This window comes from Dasypus novemcinctus, chromosome 13, assembly GCF_030445035.2.
Source record: "Dasypus novemcinctus isolate mDasNov1 chromosome 13, mDasNov1.1.hap2, whole genome shotgun sequence".
NCBI lineage: Eukaryota > Metazoa > Chordata > Mammalia > Cingulata > Dasypodidae > Dasypus > Dasypus novemcinctus.
The window spans coordinates 28082767-28106409 of NC_080685.1; the positions used below are offsets into that span (position 1 = coordinate 28082767).

Below are 23643 nucleotides of genomic sequence, written 5' to 3' on the forward strand. Positions count from 1 at the left end.
GATTGAAGTGATGAATGCACACTACATGATTGTAGCAAATACCATTAATTTCATAGTTTGGATTAATTGTATGCTTTATTAACATGTATCAATAAAATTGATTTGTTTAAAAAAAAATTTATATCAAAACTCATGTGAGGGACTTTTTGTGAGTTGTAAAGAAGAGAAATTATATATAAGAGCCTACTTACTTGAATCTTAATAGTTAGACTTTGTGGGGCAAAGAGGCAGAAAATCTTGAAATGAAAAGGATAGCATGGTCATGTTAGGGACCACATAATGAAGTAAGAAAAGATAGTGGTAAGACAGGAAGACAAGGAAAGAGGAAACAGGGAGAGGAAAGCAGAGGACGTGAGAGACAATTACATGTCCTAATAACCGTATTGTTTCTACTTGATTTGACATTTATATTTTAGTATTTTTAGTTCTCAATTAAATTATTCCATTTTCTATATTTAAAAAGCAAACCTGATGATATTAAGTATATCTTTATGGCACAGCAGACGAAGAATGAAAATAAATAAATTAACAGGAAATCAGAGATCATTAACTACAACAGTTTTCCTTAATTAATGAAAAAACTAGACCAAGAGAAGTGAAATCCAAACACCCCAAAGAGGCAAATAAGGGAGCCAGATCTCACAAATCTAAGGACATAATTTCATCTTCCATAAAGTATTTTTTTCTGGTAAGCAACACTCCTTTTTTAGAGAAGAAAGTTTATTTGGAAGCAATTATTAGCGAATCATCTCTCCTGATTATTGTGGAATGAGATGAATTCTGGGTATAAATTTGAGAGTTCTTATCCCTGGCATTTCATCAACAGTGTGATTTTGAGCAAATCTATTAATGTCTGGAGTCATTTTTTTCATCTGTAAAATTAAGGGTCTTGATAAGATGGTCTGTAAGACACTTAGATCTTTACTTAAGTTTTGCTCCTTATGAAATTAACTTCTGGCATTTTTTTTGTTTGCCCTAGGGTTTACAATCTGCATCTTTAATTAATCACAGTCTATCTCCAAATAATATTATATGACTTCCTGTGGAGCATAAGAACCTTACAAGGGTCTGCTGTTAATTTCTCCCTTCCATCCATTGTGTTAATATTGTCACAGATTTTACATATGCAATGAGTATGTACTGTATCCTTAATACTTTTTCTTTATTCAATTAGCTGTTTAAACATTTAAAAGTAAGAAAAATACAGTGCTTATCATTCTTTATAAAGTTTCTAGCCAACTTTCTGTTTGGCATCATATTCTTTCTGAGTAATGGACGTCCTGTATTTCTTGTAGTAGAAAACTACTGGTAATGAATTATCTTCGTTTTTATTTCTCTGAAAAAGTCTTTATTTTTCCCTTATTTTGGAGACACAACTTTTCTGAGAATTGAATACTGGATTGGTGGAGTTTGCTTTCTGCATATTAAAAATGCAGTATTAGGGTTCTACAGAGAAACATAACCAACAATATATGAACATATTATTAAAGAGATTTAATTTAAAGAATTGGCTCATGTGTATGTGGGGTCTGGCAAGTCAAAATTTTGTATGGGAGATGGAAATATGTGAGGATGGGAAATTCCTCTAAGAGTTGAAGTCTTAGGTCCAAATTTCATAGGGGAAGTAGGCAAGCTGGAAATTCTGGCAATCGTTGATGCTGAGGTCTTATATTTGAAATCCTTGCAAGAGGTCAGCAGGCTGGAAACTCAGAGGGGAAAAGTATGTAGTATAATCCTGAGGTAGAATTTCTTCTATATCTAGACCTCTAAGTACTATAGCTTTAAGCCATTCAGTTGAGTGAATGAGGGTCACACATTACCAAGGATTATCTCCTTTACTCGTTGTAGATGATAGTTCCATCTACAAAACTCTTCCTTCAAGACCAGTGTTTGACCAAACGACTGGACACCATGCCCTAGCCAAGGAGACACATAAGACCAACCATCACAGATGCCTCTCATTGTGTTCTTGATAAGATACTTTATGATGAGATGTCTGCTCTAAATCTTTTCCCTCTGTGTGTAAAGTATTTCTTCTGATGCTAGTTGTCTTCAAGAATTTCTTTTAATCTTCGGTTCAGCATCTCTGGATATTTATATCGTTTGGCATTCCTCAAAGTTCTTGGATCTGTTGTTTGTCTTAAAAATTATCCATCAGACATCCTTTATAGGACAATGGATGCTGAGGTAAGTAGTATTTATGTCTTGAAGTGGGCACAACTCTTCTCCTAGGCTTTTAGTGTGGGATATTGACAATCTAGACAGAACAGAAACTGAACTGAGATTGTTTTGTTCCTGTTGTTGCCACGACTACCTTAAATGCAGGGTTGACTTCCAATTCTGCTCATAGTAACATCTGTTTATAGAGATGGCTTGAACTTGGTGAGTCTTTCTCAATGTTCCTGTTCAATTCTCAGTTTTAGACTTTCCCTGAATATTAGGCAGATGAGAACATGTGTCTCATTGCATTTCCTGCATCCCCCAGGAATAGATTGTTTATTTGTTACTTGATATTTAGTAGACTATTTAGGGGAAAAGATTGAGGGCACAGGGTATCTCTTGTTGTGAGGGTCAGGAGCATCATAGGGTAGGCACTGTGGAACCCATTCCTGAAAGATGGAGCTTTCTCAGTGGTCCTGTCTGTTTCCAAATGTTCAGGGATCTCTGATGTTCTCGGCCCAAGGAGGTAAATCTTAACTTCCTCCAGCCCTACTGGGTGTTCACATTTGTCCCAAGAATTACTGAATTGTTATTCTTTCTCAGCAGCTGATGGCTTTTGTTCAATCAGGGGATTTGGAGGAAAGATCTAGATGGGCCTCTGTCTTTCACATTCTCATGGTGACTGTTACCCACTGTCAGACCCCACCACAAGGAGCCTTCTCTAATCTTTCAACCTGCCCCCAATTCTTCTCATGAACACAAGATGAGGTAAGTATAGAAGAGACTAAGAGTGGATGCAAAGCCTCTGTGTGAGTACCGTGAGTTAGGCTTTCATGCTTTCCTACACTTAGCCTTATAAAATTGGTTTTAAAATGTAGCTAAATTCTTCTTCTCAGCCTCTATGACTCTCAGCATCTATTCCTCCCTTGTTCTGTCCCAGGTAACCTTGGAATCACAAACTGTGTCTCCTTGGAGGCACCTGTCTTTACTTAGATTTCATGCTACTCGGTTACGCTGTGACATCCCTTCTTTAATAGGCTCAATAAAAGTTATAGTTTTGTGGAATATACCACTTTTGCTGCTTTTAGATTAGGAGCAACATATTTTCCAGATTTCTGAATCCTAGCAGAGACCAGAAACCAGACAATAAAACTTTTGGTATTAACATATCAAGTTGGCACCTGCTAAACTGCAGAAGAACCTGCCTGGCCTCACATTAAATAGAGACGATCTAAATTAATTAATATCTGTACATTAATAATACAGCTTAGTTATTATGGGTACTTACTATTTTGATGTGTAAGACAGTTTAGACCATTGGATACATTTTCTCATTTATTTTTTGTATCAGTCTTTTGAGGTGATATTATTATTAGTGTTATTATTATAATCCTAATATAGGGTGGAGAATCTTAAGCTCTAGGAAGGTTACAAAATCATTTAAGGTCACATAATACAAAATGTTACTTAAACATTGGAAAATGGAAAACCACCAAGAATGGATTAAGTTACGTAGGGGAAACCAAGGAAAAATAATTGTAAAATATGAAAGGAAACCTTACAAATGGATATAGCCCAGATATTGAATCATTTGTGAAGAATTTCTAGAGAAAATTGGCTGTCTCAGGGCCATGCAGTCCACAGAGACCTGGTCAATAAGTGAATCTGTACAACCAGGAGCCATAAGGAGAGCCCCCAGGCAAGACTCTAGGGGTCTTGAAAGGTGATGGATGATATTGCTGCCTTATTAAGTCTATTAATGGTCAAGAAGAGAGGCCTAATGACCAAAGACTAGAGGAAAGGCAGAACCAAATAAAAAGTATAATTTTGCTAAAGAGGTAAGACATGCTCATATGCTGGGCTTGGAAAATATCATCATTGCCATCCCTGGGCACAAAGCTGGATACTGGGTAAGGGGGTGATGGGGAAACAAGGTTTATATAGACAGAACCTGGAAAACTGGGGAGCTGGGAGATGCCGTCCACATCAACTTTCAGTAAAGAACTGCTTGTGCTTCTCATTTGCCACCTGACACAGATTCTCCCTCCTAAGCGAAGGTCTCAAGTGACTCACTGTAGGCACATTCCCTGGTAAGGAGGATGATGTAGAAGGAAGTTCATGATAATAGTGGGAGTATGGCAAGTCATTTTTGGATTTGCATGCAGATGGTATTTTGTTTGAGAAACAAATGCATCATCCCAGTTCTACCTGCACGAGACTGTCTGATCCGTATAAAAGGACTTTTCACCACGAGGCTCTCATCCTCAGTTTGTAAAGGACTGGCTTGGAGACTCTGGTGAAACACTGGAAGATGCTTTTGGGCAGTTGGTGGAATAAGAATCTGAAGTGGAGGTAGAAAAGATGATTGCTTTGTAGAATGATATTGATGCTTTGTGGAAAAAAAGAGGATGGTTAGTGAGATGGGAGCAGGTATAATTATATAATATTTTAGGTGTTTTTTTGTGGGAGACCATAAGTCAATGTAGGAAATAATGTTAAAGTGAGAGCCTTATATGGAAAAAGAATAAGGAAAAAGAAATGATGTCCCACCCCATATTTCAGTTCTTTTTAAAATGTTTGTTTCCCTGCGTGTTTGCCATTGAGAACTTGATCTGAGCTTTGAAATTCAGAATTAGCAGGCTGGACCATTTTTAGAAATGGCAGAATAAGGGATGCCAGAAAATATTACATGATGATGGGAAGATTTACTAAAGACAAGGAAGAAAAGTTACAGTAATGAAGATTTTGTTGAAGATCAAGGTGAATCATTGGAGTCAAGAGGAATATTACTCCAGGCTGTTTCAAGGATGTGAGCAGGGTACAAGACCAAAAGCCAAATATCAGTAATGTTCATATGCACAGAGAAAAATCTATTACAGTCACAGTAACTAAAACAGCATGGTATTGGTACAAGAACAGACATATATTCCAATGGAATCAAATTGATATCTAAGAAATCAACCCTCACATTTATGCACAACTGATTTTGGACAGTATGACAAAGACATCTCAACTGGGAAAGAACAGTCCCTTTAACAAATGTTGCTGGGAAACTGATTCTACATTTGAAAAGCAAGGAGGACCTCTACCTCATACCTTATATACAATACAAATCTATATAGTTCAAAGACCTAAATATAAGAGCCATAACTATCAAACTCCTAGAAAAAAAGCACAGGGAAGCATCTTCAGGACATGTGTTAAGTAATGGTCTCTTAGATTTTTTGCCTAAAACACAAGCAACAAAAGGAAAAATAGATAAATGGGATCGCATAAAAATAAAACCATTTGTACCTTAAAGGACTTTTTCATGAAAGTAGACCAGCAAACTACACATGAAGAAAATATTTGGAAGCTACATATCTGATAAAGATTAATAGCAGAATACATAAAGAAATCCTACAATTTATCAAGATAAAGGCAAAAAACTAATTTAAAAATGGGCAAAGTACTTGAACAGACGTACCTCCAAAGAAGATATACAAATGGCCAGAAAACCCAATAAAGATGCTCAACATTATTAGCCATCAGGGAAAAGCAAATCAAAACCATAAAGTGATAGCATTTCACACCCATTAGAATGGCTACTCTTAAAAAGAGAGAGAATAACAAGTGTTGGAGAGGATGCAGAGAAATAGGGGACAGCCATTCATTGCTGTTGGCAATGTAAAATGGTGCAGCCACTGTGGAGGACAGTTTGAGGGTTCCTCAGAAATCTAAGTATAAAACTACAATATGACCCTTCAATCCCACTACCAAGTATATACCCAAAAGAATTGAAAGTAAGGACTCAAAAAGATATTTGCACACTGATCTTCATAGTGGCATTATTAAAAATTGACAAAAGTTGGAAGTAACCCAAGTTTCCATCAACTGATAAATAGATAAACAAAATGTTGTATAAATACAATCCAGTATCATTCAGCCTTAAAAAAAATGATGTTCAGATCCATGTGACCCATGGATGAACCTTGTAAACATCATGTTGAGTGAAATAAGTCCAACACAAAAGGACAAATATTGCATGATCTCATTAATTTGAAATAATTTGAATAAGCAAAGTCATAGAGTCAGAAGTTAAAATATAGGTTACCAGGGTATGGGTGGGCATAGGGAATGATGGAAGTTAAGGCTTAAAATCTACAGTGTTCCTATTTGGATTGATGAAAAAGTTTTCATAACAGATGGTGGTAATTTAGCACAACATTGTGAATGTAATTAACAGCACTGAAATACACGTAATTGAATGTGATTACAAGGGGAAATTTTAGTTTATATAGATAGTAACAGAATACATTTTTTTTTAAATCTCTGGAACTACACTACATAAAGAGTGGACCCTAAGTGAAAACATGGACTACAACTTGTTGTGCAATTATAAAAACATGCCATCATCAATTGTAACAAATTTTCTACACCAAAACAAGTTGTTCATAATAGGGTGGTATATGGGAATCCCATATGCATGATTGTTCTGTAAATCCACAACCACTCTATTAAGAAAATATAAATGTGTGACAAGTGTTTTAGTTTGCTAAATGCTGCCAATGCAAAACACGAGAAATGGTTTGGCCTTTATTATGGGAATTTATTTATAAAGTTCTGTGGCTGTGAAAATTCCCAAATCAAGGCATCATTTGAGATGCTTTCTTTCTTCACCTGATTCAAGCCTCTAGCCTCTGGAACCTCTCTTTCTGGGCAGCTTGGGGTTTCTCTTTCTTGCTGCTGCAGGTGATCCTGGAGTCTTCTCTCACATGGAAAGGTAAAGTTGCAGCTCTTTTTGTCTGTGTGTCTCTGCTTTCAAGCCTCTATTTACATAACTCCAGCAAGAGGGCCAAGACCCAACCTGGGTCAAGCCTCACTCACAGAGAAAAGGTGGCATTGGAGTGGGAAAAGTGGACATGGTGGCTAATGGGTATGGGGAATGGCAGGAAGAGACGAGATGGGGAGGCGTCTTTGGGACTTGGAGCTGCCCTGGATGGTGCTTCAGGGGCAATCACCGGACATTGTAAATCCTCACAGGGCCCACTGGATGGAATGGGGGAGAGTATGGGCCATGATGTGGACCTTTGACCATGAGGTGCAGAGGTGCCCAGAGATGTACTTACCAAATGCAGTGGATGTGTCATGATGATGGGAATGAATGTTGCTGGGGGGGGAGTGGTGGGGTGGGGGTGGTGGGGTTGAATGGGTCCTCATATATATTTTTTAATGTAATATTTTTACAAAATCAATAAAAATAAAAAAATAAAAAAAAAACAGTCAAAGGCTCCCCAACTGAATCCAATCCAATCAAAGTGTCCCAAACCCACAGGTATGGATTAACTGCAAGAACATGATGATTTCTGGGATTCACAGAGAAGTTTCAAACTGTCATAGCAAGTATAGAAAAATGTTAAACCTAATTGTTAAATGATGGGGTGTGAATTAAATCCATAAAGGAAAACCAGTTGCGTATCCATCATATAGTCAAAATGGTTTTAAGTCTGACAACAACTGATTTCAAATGGCAGAGCACATAGAAATTCTCCTACACATCTGGCAAAAATTTTACAGGTACAAATGTTTTTGTCATTATCCATTGAAGTTTAATAAGTATATAATTCGTTTCTCCTCCTGGCAATATACGTTAAAGAAATGTGTGCATGTATACATTAGCAGACGTGAAGAAAATGTTCATAACAGCGTCAAACTGAAGCAAAGCCCATCAACGATAGAATAATAAATGTATTGTTCTTACAATGATAGACTAGCAAGCAATAGTGAAAAGAGCTAGTGAAAGACCATGGATCAATTTTAAATGATACCTTAATATAAAGTTCAGTGAAGGCAGAAAGACATAAAAGATTGCATATAGTAAGATTCCATTTATAAAATTACAAATACAGTAAACTATTTAGATGCCTAAATGGATGGGTGAATATAAAGAGAAGTAAGGTACAGTCAGGATACTGGGTTCTTCACCGGTGGGTAGGGGGATTGTGATTAATTAGAGACACCTGGGTTCTTTATGGAGCCCTGGTAATGCTCCCTCAAGTTTGTGAGCAGGTCCATGGAGTCTATTTAAAATTGTTAATTCAATACTGCTATATATTATGAATTTTCTTTGTCATTGTGTTATATTTCACAGTAAAGTTTCATTTAAGAAAGTGAAATGGAGGAGAAAGAGGAGGAGAAATAGAAGAAACAGAAGAAAAAATAAAATAATAATAATAAGCTGCCAATTATTACCCTAGACCACCTTCACCTTCAAGAGCTGAGCGTTAATGAAAAATTATCTGGAGTCATTCAGTATAACCTGTGTAACTCTATCTTCATCAATTATTTTCAGAACTTGAACCTAAATCTTTGCTCCATGTGCAATGCAGCAGGACTTTAACCAGAATGAATTGATCTAATTTCCCTTTAAATTGGGGAAATCAACAGGCATTCCTTCATTTCATAGGCCTTTCAAAATAATCCTTCCAATTATCCAAATGAATTTTAATTATCTCACGGTTAGTTAAATCCATTTTGGAAATACATTTGAAGAACTATACACACTTTTAGTCTAAATGCTACAAATATCATTAACTTTATTATATCTTATGTAAAAGCAATTATATGATAGCTGAAACTTACGTAGAAGCAACATTTTGTTCCTTTAATCAACAGCTCATTATCACCATCGAACTTAGAAAATACTTCCCATGGCCTACAGCTGCTGTCATGATATGGCCCCTGTGATCTCAGCAACCTCAGTGCCTCCCACTCTTGCCTCGCTCCCTGCTCCCAAGTCTCACAGGACTGTTTTCTCTTCCTTGGCTGTGCCTTTGCATATGCTGTGTCCTCTCTTTGGCACACTCTGTCCCCAGATATCACCATGAGTAGCTTCTAGCTCTTGTAAATTCTCTGTCCAAATGTCTGATTTCCCAGCAATCTTTGCAAGAGTGTGTTCTCCTCATCCCAACTTTTCCTTCCTATTTTGCTTTATTTTTATTCCTGTAATGGGTCACTTACTGGATTTATATTATATATCTTCATATCTGGTGATTGATGCATTGTCTGTATAGCTCACGAGGCAAGGAGTTTGTTTGGTCTCCATAGTACACATTCTCAGTACATAAAATACTCCCTGCCATAAAACAGGCAATCAAAAGCATTTGTAAATGAATGAAGGAATTAGTATGAGTACACTGGGCTGAAGTCACCATCCTTTCCTACTTTTCACAGATGAAGAGCCTGAAGTTGAAGGATTTCAAGTATTTTTTTCAAAATCACAGGCACTAAAAATGAGTTGAATTTGGTTAAAACCAATAAAAGTGATGTACCCAATGTTCAAGACATTTTCACTTAAGATTGAGTACAGTGATGGCAGAGCCTGAATCTAATAATTCAACAGACAGAGAAAGGAATGTTCATCTGAAGGAAGTAAAAGTACAGACTAAAAACAAAATTAATATGGGTTCAACCATGAAACGTGCTTTATTGGAGAAGAAAAGTTACAATTGCTCACAGGACAGAAAGCAATGCCTAGGTCTCAGACAGACAGAAGGCGGAAAGAGAATAGGCAATGCCATATCGCAAGCATGTAGACCTTGATCCTGGCGTCTGTATTCTAGCAGCATGAAATCAATTTCAGGAAGTAAGCCTCTTTTCTGTCAGCTGTAATCTAGATGGGAGGTTGAGGAAAGTGGAGTCTGTCACCACAGTTGAGGAAGGATGGTGTTCTGGAAGTGGGAAGAGCCACTGGATCTTGTTGTTTCATGGTCCCGATGAATCCTGGTGTTGTTACATGCTCTTAGGTGGACATTGTTGGCAAGGCTGGGGTGGGCATGGCTCAGGACACTTCAGTGGTGGGCATGGCGGTGGACACACTGGAGGTGGGCATGGCTCAGGACACTTCGGGGGTGGGCATGGCGGTGGACACACTGGAGGTGGGCATGGCTCAGGACATTTAGGGATAAACACGGGAGGTGGCTGACAGGGCTGCTTGCACTGTTGCTGCTGGTAAGACATTTTTCCTGGGTGTCAGGGAATCTGATAAGAAAACAGGTTATAGCCTTCATTAGAGAGACATTTCTGACTGTTAGCTGGGCCATAAACTCTCTAGTGTCTCAGCATTCACTTTGATCCTTAAAATATTGTCTTTATGATTCTGTGTAGTTTTTCACCCTATCCTTTTAGGACTTCCTGCCCTTAGCTGTTCAGTCTTTTCTGTCAAATCTCCTACTTAACCAGTTTTTAAAGACAAAACTGCCTAGAGGCAGGAGCAAGTGTTATGTGAATGTAAATATACTGTCTAGATGAGAAGAGCCCAGATAATAAAATTCCAACCAATTCCCAAACAAGTCTCTACTTAAATCATCTCCTATAGGTCTCCGGTTATAGGTTTTACTAAGCTGACCCTGTTACTGAGCTATGCGTTGTAGGAGGAAATATACAGGTTTAAACCCAGCACCCAAGGGGAATGCACTCTGAGAGGAATATGTTAGAACTGATGTGGAGCCAGGAGCAGGACAGCATCTCCTATATCTTAATTCAATTTAAGTCTAAGTGTGTCCTTTGACTTCACTTCCCTCAGTACCTTCAAGATAGCCTGCCAAATGCCAGTTAAAATACTTTGCAATTATTTTTACCCCCAAACCTCATCATCTTCTTTTCCCCATATATAAGCATTATTTGGTAACAACAAAGCATCATTTCTGCTCTGACCCTCAGTTTAACTCTAAGACCATCCAGAATGTCTTCTAAGATTTGTACTCACCAAAGTCTCCGAAGAGGATCTACAACTGAGTGTCAAGACGATGGTATCTCTGTGGTAGAATGTCCCTTTATAAGGGCCAGTTGGCCCCACAGAGGGGAACATCCCAAGATGGGAGGATGCACTTATTTCCCAACCAAAATACCATCTGCTTGCAATTCCAAAAATGACTTGGCACACTCCCACTGTTATCATGAACTTCCTTGTCCGTGATCCTCCTTGCCTGACGAAATACACAGTGATCCACTTGAACCTTGTCTCAGACAGCTGAGCTAGAGTCATGTGGCAATGGGAAACATGGGATATTCTATGGCAACCGAGATACTTTTCTATAATCAGAGATGGTGCTTTTCTATTCCCCAGCTTCCCAAGCATCCTGGATTTGAAGCTTTCTACCCCATTCAATTTCACCTGTCTAGGAGCCAGCTTTGCTCCCTGTGATGGTAGAGATCAGCTGTGCTAAACATGAAATTTAAATCTGGCCATATGTTAATCCTCACCCTCTGTTTTCTTTATGTCTAACTTACGCTTTACCAAGACCTACTGGTGCTAGGTTTTCCTTGACAATTAATTGACTTGACCACGGCCACAAGGTTGAATCTCCGTTTCTTAGGTGCTGGCAATCCCATGCTGGCTATGGGATTTCTATACTGCTCCATTTATGGGATTCAACAAAGCAATACCATCTCTGTTTTCTAGACCACAAGCATCACCTGCTGGGGCCCTATCTAAAGGGTCACATTTGCAGATTTACACACCGACCAGGTCTTTGTGGCCCTCATAACCATGAGTCACTTGCAGTGTATCAGAAGCCCAAAGTCATCTTCTTCCATTTTCTTTTAAAAAAAAAAAGGATTCAGTGTCTGTACTGCACCCATTTAGAAGCTTGCACTATTTCTCTTACATAACTTGATTGGCTCCTTTAACATTTATTATCTGTTCAAATGGCATTTGTTAAGTTTTTTATGCTTTCTTAGCACACTAAAGGAATGAAGCTCTGTAAGCTGTTTATCACACCATCATTTAATTTATGGATATTCTTACCTAAATAAACAACATATGGTTAGCACAGAACCCATTCATAATACCTTAATTTACTGAACCAAAATAATACCTCACTTAGTATTACTCAGTGCCCCTCTTGGAGAAAACTCTAACTGCTGGGGTTCTCAGACATTTGCAACACGACTGCTCTGTAACATGAAATATTTATTAACCTTCCTGAAGATGAGTTTCCACAGCTGTGAATTAGAAATAATAATGGTGCCTAACTTAAAAATTGTGCTGTAAAAACTCAAATGCCTAACATAAAGCATATTACATGGTAGGTCTTCAAGAAATGCAAGCTCTGAAGTTTTTTTAAAAAGAATAACTAATCATAATAACTCATCAATAATTTCAAAAATTATCTAAAGATTTAACAAAGAACGGCTGTATTTGTAGTAAAGGCTTTCCAGCTGAAATCCTTGATGCGCTTTCCCCTTCCCTCCCGCTGGACCCCCTGCTGTTTAGAATCCCAGCATGCCAGCGCCCTGGGAGCCTGCGCGAGGAGTTGGAGCAGGAGCACAGCTGTTAGGTCCCGAAAGATGGTGAACTACGAGTGGGCAAGCAAAGCCAGAGGACACTCTGGAGGAGGCTCGGAGTGGTCCTGACTTGCAAATCCTGAGCATAGGGGCAAAAGACTAATGGAGCCACCTGGTGCTTTTTCACCGGACACCCACGCAAGTTTGTTTTTGTTGTTGTTGATGATATTTCCCTTTAGAGGTCTTGGAGTAAATCATCTCAACCGGGTTGCCCGGTGGAGCCGGGTGTGGAATGTGCGTGCTCAGTGAGCCGCTTCTGGTACGCAGAAAGGCCCTGGGGGTGAGCGGCAGGTCATTAGGGTGCCCGTGCCCACGTGCTTTGACCGGGAGAGACGGTGGAGTCCTCCCACTAGGGCCCACCCACTGCCTCAGGGGCCATTGCACGCCTTGGGCTTTTTTCCCAGAAAAACGTTGTGCGGCATCTGCAGTGCTTCGACCTTGACTGGGTTGGTCTGGCGGAGAAAGAGTAAAAAAATAGTATGCTTTTAACCCCGTTGAGAGGAATTAAGGGAAAGGGATTTGAAGAAGTAGTAATTTAACTTTGAGTCCTGCTTCTAATCTCATTCTCAGCATTTGGGGGGAACAATTTAAGGCCATTTGGTCCTCCTTAGTAATCGGAAACTAAACAATTTAGTCATCTAGAGTGCTATTTAGAAACAGATTATTTCAGGGATGCCGGAAGATACGGGGATACTCTTGAGATGGGTGAGATGCTTTCACAACATTCCATTTGATGTTGAAATTCTAAGAATTAGAGGTGATGCCTGGTGGAAGAAGGGAATATCCAGCATGTAAATAAAAACAGCTCTATCAACAAAATTTTCTATTTGTTTTACTTTACCTCATAAATCACTAATGGATTCCGAAGTTATTTTAATCTATAGTTTATATGGATTATCATTTACATTTGATAAAACAAGGGAAGATCAGGCTTTCTTAAGAAAATGTGATTTGCCAGTTTTAGAGAGATAGATGATCATTTCTTGATAAACAGAGAAAGCAACTAAAGGAGAGGTGGTCCTCACTTGTCACAAATAGTGGGGTACTTAAGTCACTACTTCTGTATAATTAAATCTCTGAAAACCATATGATTTCTACATGAGGGTTATTAGATGTTACTAGAAACTAGTGCCTAGGGTTGTCTCAGAAATGGAGTTGAGTATTAGGAGTTAGGAGTAGAAAAGAGACTAACTTTTCACTGCATGACCTTTTTTTACCTTTTGAGTTTTTGTACAATGTGTATTTTTAAACTATTGATATAAGCTATTTAAATATTCAAAAATATTTAAATAAAGAAGTCTGTGCATAAATACTGTGTTAGCAAATTGACATGATATATATTGACTTTTAATCCAGACTCTGTCTTAATTAGGTGTATAACTTTGAGAAATTTTCTTGAAATGTCTCCACTTCAACTTTTACAGCAGTAAAGAAGTAGATTTTAGTTAAATTCAATAAAACAAGAAATTACAAATTACAAAGAAATTGTTTCATTTACCACTGAAGTATGAAAACGGAGAGGGGAAATTACCAGGGACACCGCTAAATCTTCATTGTAATATTTTTTCTACTGTTTGATTTGATTTTTAGCCATTAATATCTTTAACAACAAACATACTAGCACAATCCCAAAGGTCCTCCCACCCTCTTTCAGAGCTGACCATCTACCTGTGCCCTTGGTCTCAGCTTCTCTCACCTCAGAGCCTTGCTTCTTAGCCATCTGTGTTTGCTTCATTTTACTCAACTTATCCTGCTTTGATGGCACATCACTACCAACCTATAAGGGAATTTAAGTCTCTCCCACTGTAAAGTCTATCCTTTGGACCTGAGATCCTATCTGGTTTCAGTTCAACAGCTGTCATCCCTTCTTAGTCAAATATCATGGAAGCTCACCTACATTTCCTGGCTCCTCTGCTTCACCTCTCGTTTACAACTCAACACACATGCAACTCAACATTACAACTCAACTGCGATCTGCTTCAGCCCCACCATTCTACTAAAACTATTCCTTCTAAGGTCTAAAATAGCTTTCTAACTGCCAGATAAAACGAGTATTTCCCAATTTTCATCTTCCTGGACTTCTCGTCTACATTTCACAATATTAATCACTCCATCTTCTTTCAATTGTATATCCGTTGGCTTCCATAACACCCATTTTCCTGATTCATCTATCCTTGTGCTAGGTCTTTCTTCCCTTTGGTCTGAACTTCTTCCTTCAAATACCAAATGGATTTCCCTGACACCTGTCACAAGGCATTTACCAGTTTTTGCATTCTCCAGTACTAATCCCAGCCACTCCTATGGTTTCAACAACCATAAAACTGCTGTTAACTCACACATCTACATTCACAGCTCAGAGCTCATTTGAGACTTAGATATCCCCTTGCTTGCTGGGTACATGTAACCATCTATGCTCCAAGTATTAACAAACTGTTCATCTCTACCACAAACAAGCTGCACCTCCAGTATTCCCTATTTTGCATAACTACAACCACCCAGTAATTTAAGTAATCTTGACTTTTTTTCCCCCCTCCATACATGTTACTTATCCAATCAAACACCTAGCCATACCAGTTTTATCTCCTAAATATTTCTGGCATGCATTTAATCTCTTCTATGCTAACTTCCACAGCCCTAGTTCAAGGCTTCCTCATCTCTTGCTCAATTATTACTGTGACTTCTTAACTTATTTCTCTTTCCCAGCCTTGTTAGATTCAAACCCATCTGCCACATTGCAGTCAGAGTGGTCCATTAAAAAGTCAAATCTATGTCACTTGCATAACTAAGATACTTCAACTTACAAGGAAAAGTCAGAGATCCAGTACACAGCCTTTCCCTTCCTTCTAGCCACATTCCTTCTTACTCCATGCCTTGAACTGTTGCTGTTACAAGATCAAACTCCTTGTAATTGTTCTCACACACTATTTCTTTCCTCTCCTTAGTGCATTTATTCACTATAATGGCAATATACCTTCTACTCACTATTTTTGCCTAGCTAATGTCTGTATAATTCTCAAGAAAGCCATCACTTTAATAAACAGCCTTTCTGGATCCCTTCCACCAGGATTGGTGCTCTCCTAATAATCTGAAACTCTCTGAGTTTCTTCCCTTATCATATCCATCTGCGTTCAGTGGACTTTCTACTCATCTTCTTCTCACTCGAGTCTACAACCTCTTTGAACAGTGAGAAGGCAACCTCCCCTATTATCTACACAGGATTAGCCTAATACCTGTAACATAACAGGTACTGAGGAAATACATGTTGGATAAGTAAATTATTTTAGCTTCCTAAGTTTTGGGGTCTTATACAAGCTTCACAAAATCTTGTGAGCTCTGGGACAAACAACATTTTTTTCCCTCTGTGCCCCACCCCTCACTGCTCGCTTATAGGGAGATTTTTGTTGTTGTTGTACAGAACTGAATGATGCATAAAGAGAAGAACTAAAAGAATACTAGAAAGCCTAGATAGATTTAAACTAAGAATGACAGAGAACCACTTGGGGAGAAAAAGAATGAACTGGAAATGTGAAAGAATGGGAAAAGAGAAACAATAGCAGCAAACACTGAGTTATTCTGAAGAGCTTAAAGGAGCAGTTGAGAAAGAATTAGAGGGAGGAAAGAAAAAAGAAGGAGGAGGAAAGGAGAGGAAAGGGGAGGAAAAGAGGGGGAGGGGAGGGAAAGAGAAGGTAGGGGAAGAGGAGAGAAGATAAGAGCAACTTCTATGCAAAGATGGGTACAAATTTGGGGAGATAGGTAAAGAGTAGTTTAATCTATTTTGTTGCAATATAATTCTATTTTTCAATTTTTAAAGAAATGTCTGTAAACATTTTAACTGGGGAGTGGGTAGAATGGACTCAGACTCAGACTTACTTCTTCTGTGCTAAGGTCAGAACAAGATGATTTAACCGAGATTTTGTGTATTATTTTCAGCTTTTGTATCCTTACGTTCAAGTTTCATTTACATCTTGAATTCAATCATCAACTCAAGGACTCCACTGAAGCTCCAGGAAGGCTTTAATGGGGCTGTTTGATTAATGGGAAAAAGGAGTGAAATTGACTTATGAATAGTTTCAGAAATCAGTCTGTAGTAAAAGACTACTAAAAAATTAGAAATATGCAGTCTTTGAGTATATTCACATTGAAAGAGAATGGGCCCCGAAGAGTGTTAAGTAACTTTATTAAATTGGCAAGGTCTAAAATTTCCCTCATGAAATTAGATGACAGGAAACTGCATTTTGTCCAGTGTCTGTGGATACCAGTAGTCTTAAGAAATGAGTGTGCCCTGTTGAATGGAGAGGGGGGCTAGTTAACAGACCCACCTAGAGTAATCCAGAACTTTGCCCTGCTGCTGTGGCCAGGATGCTCTGAAGACTTGGATGTTGCTGTGGGGCCCACCATTAAACAGGGAGAAATTGTGCCAGGGGCAATACATGAGATACCAGTATTGTTGGGATCAGTCTGCTGAAATAGTACAAGGACTTAGAGCTGCTTGATGACTAAAGAGAAGGTGAGGGTCTACGGCAGAACACACTCATGGACTGGGGGCCTCAAGCTCCACTGCCTGACCACCCCAGCCTTTTAACTCTGTTCAGTTGTTATACTTGCCAATAATCTTTCCTTGACCACAACAAATATTAGATTAAATATCTTTACTGGTAAACAATGTATCTTTATCATTGTATTTGCCAAAATTATATTTGAATTCTCTATGTGTCTATGTTTTACACAAAATATTGTGAATTCTTTAGGGCAGGGGCAGTGTCTTACTCAACCTTTGGCCTCCAGTGTCTAATACAGGGCCTGGCAAATAGTAGGGGTCCAATAAATATTATCAAACAAGTGTAAAAACATTTGTTCTAATGCCTGGAATTACTATAGAGAATCCTCCCTTGTGATTGGGAAGATCCAATAATAATGGTAGAGCAGAACTACATTTAAAATATCCATTCAATCAATAATTGTACTATATAGCAGAGGTTTCACAAAATGCCCGGGATGCAGAGATGAGCAATTTATAGCCTAGATCTTGAGAAATGTACAGTCTATTGGAAGCGCAGGCTTGACTGAGGGTGATGATAATATAATGGGACTGGCACTGGAACATAGTGGGACTGGCATGAAAAGAATGGTCCATGCCATAAGGGTTACTTTGCATTCACAAACTATTGACAAAAATGTAACTGAGGGATCAGCAGACAAGCTATCTCATGGGTGAGGTTGTGTTCCAAAAAGTAGAACATGGTTGGTTATACATTCCAAAGAGAATATCTCCCAAGTAAAAGGCACATGGATTTCCAGACATCTAGTTTTTCCACTACATTAACCCTTCCTAAAAAATGCACCCACCTATAGCAATTGGAATAACAAGTAACAGACCCTTGATTATATATCTATGAGACAAATATATTTGAATTTCCCATGGCAATTTTTCTCAATGTATGTGATTGCTGAATAGTTTTGCAAATACCGTGTATCTTGCAAATGGATAAAGGATGTCTGAAGAACTTTAAGAGGCACAGATATTGCAGGGTTACTTTAGTTCGTGTCAATGAATTTGTATACAGAAGACATGAGGGAGAAGCAGGCTGTCTCTGAAATCTTAATGCTGGAGGGGAACATAGGAAGATATTAAGAGGTCTTCAAAATGTGAGCTGGGGGGAAGCAGCTGTGGCTCAATCAGTTGGGCTAGCATCTACCATGTGGGAGGCCCTGGGTTTGTGTCCTGGGGCCTTACTGTGGGGGCAGGCTGCCCCGTGTCTCGGGAGAGCTAATGGCCCGTGCCCTCAGAGAGCTGATGCAACAAGATTATGCAACAAAGGGAGACAAGCAGACACAGAGGACCGCACAACAGGTGGACACAGAGAGCAGACAGCAGGGAAGCAGCAAGGGGGTAAATAAATAAATAAATAATAAATCTTTAAAAAATACACGAGCTGGGCAGCAGTGTGTGCCAAATTTCAAAGCAAATAGCAATTGAAGGAGGTTCATTCTCTAAAATGCAACCCTCAATCCCCCTGAACCTTGGAATTCTGCCCTTGGCCTTGTATTTTCTAATTTCCTAATCCATTGGACTAAAGTTCTGCTTTGCCAAGTCTTTACCCTTCTCTGCACTTTCTATGAACTACCCGAGCCCTGCCATGAGGTCATAGCTCCAAGTTACATTTCTAAATGTCCAGTCAACAGCTCTACCTAGATTCTCATAGCACTTGAACACAGTGTTCTCAATCAATATCCATCTCCATCCCTCATAACCCTGCTTCTCTTGTGGGGCAACAAAATTCTTTAATAACATTATTTTCTCTCGTAGAGTCTAAAATTTGAAGTTATCTGAAATACCCCATCTTTCTTAACCCTCAATAAACAGTGTCAATACAATTTTACACCAGCATAAAGTAGCATCAATAATAGCAATATTATTGGAAAGGAAACTTTTTAATCTAAGATGGGATTAATTCCAGTCCCTCTCATTTAGTTTTTTATTTAACACTGAGTTATAAAATACTTTAGTTATCAAATGCATTTTTCAAATAATAATCTTTTTTCTTAAATATGATTTAAAAATATCAGAAAATGCTCTTTGAGAAATAAGGTTTGATACAAAAAAAATCATCCACAAAGGATGATGACAATAGAGATTACTTCAGTGCCCTTGGAGATAAAAAACACAGAGGTCCCTGTGACAGGTCAACTCCTGCAACAGATTGGCTGCACCATGAAGAAAGAGAGAAAAGGATGAACTAGGCTGAAGGTGAACAATTAGTCAGTTAGTCCAAAACTCCTAAGCTAAGGCCACTGGTGAACAGAGGCTCATGAAAGTAGCCTGAAGAGGGAAGAGGAAAAGCAAGTGACTCTGCTATTTAAGATGACTTATACCAAATACATATAACAGATTTATAAATTCAGACTAGAAACAGAAGTTGTGGGATTAGATTTACTCCTTCTACATGAAAGTTTTCTCACTGATGCAAATGTGTTTGGCAAACTCTTGATCAATCAAGTTGATCCAAGATAAAATTACTTGGGTCCTCTGAGTACAGGCAATTGAAGATTCTGATGAGTAGGATGGCTCTGCCTAGCAGAAGGAATATTCATCCCATGGATTCTTGATAGGATCCCATTGAGCTGAGAAGTCTAGCACATGTGGAAAGTCAGCATTCAGAGTAAGATTTGAAGAGGAAAAGGGGATGGACTGATGGGTGAATGGATGGATGGAGGGATGGGTGGATGGATGGATGGAGATATAGGTAGACCCTAAATAATGATGCATACTGAACCAACAGAATAAATAGGATAGCCTAAGTAAAAGGGAGTTTAAAGGTCATTTGGTCCAAACACAGAGGAAGACTACAACATAGGATGAAACTGAAGTCCCTGATTCATGACAGGCATTGAATAATGACTAGGAGACCCATCAATCATAGTTATAAAGTTGATACTACCAGCCTTTTCCTAATACCAAACTGCAAGTAGATGTACCTGGAATATATCCATAGCTTTATATTATTTATTTTCCCAACGTTCCTTTGGTCCAGGAATTAAAGGGCAAGTATATAAAATGTCTTGAGAACACAGTATGTATCAGAGTGTAGAAGAGCTAGAAACAAACTAAAAGGAGTCTAAGGCGATAGGAGTCTTGGAAATATAGCTTAAAGGGAAATCAGAGGTCTATGACATGGTTGATGAGCAACATCATCTTGCAGTTCTATTGGTGTCTCAGTGACTGCATTAGATTTATTTCAAAGGAATCTTGTTTGGAGATTAAAAACCAAGGTCTCACTCTGAGGACCTTTGAGAGTGTGAGGCACAGGCTCCATGTTTCCTCCAGTAGAAATTCTTGGGGGCAGCTCTGACTCAGAACTGAACATCTTTCTTGTTCTGTGTTGAACCACTGTCCTTAAAGCTGCACAGTACAACACTTTACTTTCTGTTTCAACTTCAACTGTTTGGATGAAGCAACTAAATCTCTTACTCACCCAAGTCTCCTCTTTCCCAGTCAGTCATCGTCAGGATCACACATGACACGATTTTAGCCCCTTCCGTGCCTGGTCTCCCTCCTTGTACATATATTCTGGATGGTTTCAAAGGGAAGACCCAGAGAACTGCTGCCAACCTGTGTCTGGGTGGAGCATTTCCATGGACAGCTTCAGGGAGAACCAGCTTTCGGTCCCACCTTGTACCTTGGAAGCTCCAGTTGTAATATTAATTCTGGTTATGGGAGAGGGGAATTGAAGACTTTTAGTCATTGAGAGTGAAGAAGGTATTGAATGTTTGTGAGCCTTTCCACTCAGGCTTTGTAAGTTAGTCTCTTAGGCTTCTGTTGTTTAACTGAGAAAGAACCCCCTGTGAAAAGCTTGTTTCCACAAACTTTTTATGATTGTTGTTATTGTTGTTCTCACAAGGAAATGTTCCTAAGAGCATCAGCAGCAACAACAATGAGAAAAATTACTCTCTCCTCCCTCTTCCTTGACAACTAAGCTCTGGCCATGTATCCTCAAGTAAATAGCACTGATCCCCAGGGCAGCAGGAGATGGGCCAATAAGCAGAAGTGACATATTTGCTGTCATCCTCCTCATAATCTCCAGCTCATAGGGCTGAAGAACCCAAGAACAGATGAGTCATTTCAGTCATCACTTGTCCCATGTTTTCTCACAGTATCAATATCTGTAAGACCAAAGATGGATTCTGGGTATGATGAAAGAATAGTCCTCCTCAAAGCTACCCTGAAGCACTGATGACTTCAGCACAAAGACTGGAAATATCCTGATGTGCACAGCACTAAAAGTTCAGTCTTGTTGGACTCGAACTTGAAAGGGAGGAAATAGTAGAGGAGGAAGCTAGAGAGACAGCCATACATTAGAACCTAAAGGGCCTTACAAGTTATGCTAAGAAAGTTGCCCTTTATTTTGTAGGAAATACAAAGTTGCATACGATTTTAAACAGGGAAAGCAAATCTGCAGTTTAATAACACTGTAGAAAATGGAGAAGCCGAGGCTAGAGAGAAGAAAGAGCAGTAGAGAACTGTTATAAAAATCTACTTGAGAATTGGCAAAGGTCTACCAAGGCAACACAAGTGGAAATGGAGAAAAAAGGGGTCTGAATACAGGATTGTGGCACAAATATTTAAAACTGGATCCATAATGTAAAACATAAGATAACTAAAAATTTAGAAAATTATATAGTCTAAAATATAAACCACAATGTAAACACAAATGTTACCTCATTTGAAAGCTATTGTCTCAATACCTGTACATCAGTTTCAGTAAATATGGTATGAATATGTTAAAGATGGTTGCTGTGGAATGGAAAAGGTTATATGTTGGATATGTGGGAGTACTGTATATTGTATATATGAATTACTGTGATCTAAGACTCTTGTGAAGATAAGCTTAGTAATTAGAAAAAAGAAAAGAAAAAGATAGGATGTAGAATTTTTCCAAATTAATATGTATTCTATATCTAACCTTTAAGCTTATTGCTATATTCCATTTTACTATCAAGGGAACCTGGCACTATATTGGGCTTCACCTTTCAGGAAGTGTTGGATCACAGAGAGTTTCAACAAGGGCAGTGGAGGAATACTGGTGTGGGATGTTATTGACAGAGGACACATGGGTGGCAGGGAGTTCTACAGGGCATATATCCAGGGTACATAAAAATGTTTGGATATTTTCATAGTGGAAACAATTAAAAACAACAACTGAGGGAGGGCTGAGATTCTAGCCACGGAGCTCTATCACAGTCTCTAAAGGAATAGCAACAATCCCCCAAGTGCAATGGCAAAGACCAAAAAAGAATGAAGGTCCAACAATGAGCCCCTGGTACTAATGGCTATGCTTGTGAGCCTGTGCACCTGAAATAAGAACAAGGTCTAGAGCAGCAGTGTGCCTAAGAGTTACCTCCTGAGAGCCTCCATGTTGCTCATATGTGGCCAGTCTCGACGCCAATCTCAGCATGTAAATGTGTTGCCTTCCCCCCAGCATGGGACATGACTCCTGGGGATGAGCCTCCCTGGTGCTGAGGGATCACTACCAAGTACCAGCTGATGATGTAACTAGAAAATGACCTTGAATAAAAGGTTCAACTCGGGCCAGCAGAATATCTCTGTCTACATATAATAACAGGAGTTAAAAATGCTTTTTGACCTAAATCAAGGGGGAAATGGAAAGGACAAATGAGTTTATATGGCTATAAGTCTCTATAAAAGAGCTGGGAGGTTATCAGAGGGGTTGCCCTTATGCACACCTGAACAGAGCCCCAGAGACAGATAAAATAGATACAACCCCAGGTATTTGTTCTTCTGCGGGCTACAGAGACCCACAGGTTTTATGGTCATGGCAGATGGAGTTCACTGCCATGTCAGTTGGCCCTTCTTTGGAGTTGGTGTTTCTGTGTGATGGAGCTGGACTCAGATGTGATCTCTTTTCACAAGCCCTTCCTGTTACTTTACCAGAATTGTAGTTGGTGCTGGGTTTTAAGATATACCTAGGGGATCTGAATCTCTGGACTGACCATATGATAGCCAGGCCCTGAGCCTCAACAGACTTCAGCTCCTACACTCTGGTTTATTGGACTTACCCCACTCAGCTAACATGGAGTTGAAGAATGTCAACCACCACACCATGGATCCAAGAGTGCCTACAACTGAAAGCAGGAGGATTGCATCCAGCATCCATGTGGAATCTAAGCCCCCTCTTGACATAGATGTGGAATGGACACAACCAATCCAGGGTCCACAGGATGGAGGAATAGAATATGGATTAGAGTGGACTTACTGATATTCTATTCATGAACTAGTGTGGTTAGTAATCGAAGAAAATGTGGCATTGGTGTGGAAAAATTGACCGTGTTGGCTCCTGAGTGTGGGGAATGGGAGGAAGAGATGAGATGTGGAGGCGTTTTCGCTACTTGGAGTTCTCCTGGGTGGTGCTGCAGGGACAATTACCAGACATTGTAGGTCCTCCCATGGCCTGGCCCACTGGATGGAACGTGGGAGAGTGTGGGCTATGATGTGGACCATTGACCATGAGGTGCAGCGATGCTCAGAGATGTAGTCACCAAATGCAATGAATGTGTCATGATGATGGAGGAGAATGTTGCTGTGGGGGGACTAGTGAGGTCAGGGGGGTGGGGAGAACATGGGGACCTCATATTTTTTAA

At 39.2% G+C, this 23643-nt stretch overlaps 1 long non-coding RNA gene across 1 annotated transcript in view; it reads left to right on the plus strand.

Annotated features, from left to right (window-relative positions):
* Positions 1 to 2769: 2769 nt before the first annotated feature.
* The window catches only part of LOC131273140 (uncharacterized), a 99941-nt gene continuing 79067 nt past the window's right edge, over positions 2770 to 23643 (plus strand). Inside the window, exon 1 of the long non-coding RNA XR_009180302.1 lies at positions 2770 to 2928. This is a non-coding gene — a long non-coding RNA (uncharacterized lncRNA). The remainder of the gene's footprint in view (positions 2929 to 23643) is intronic.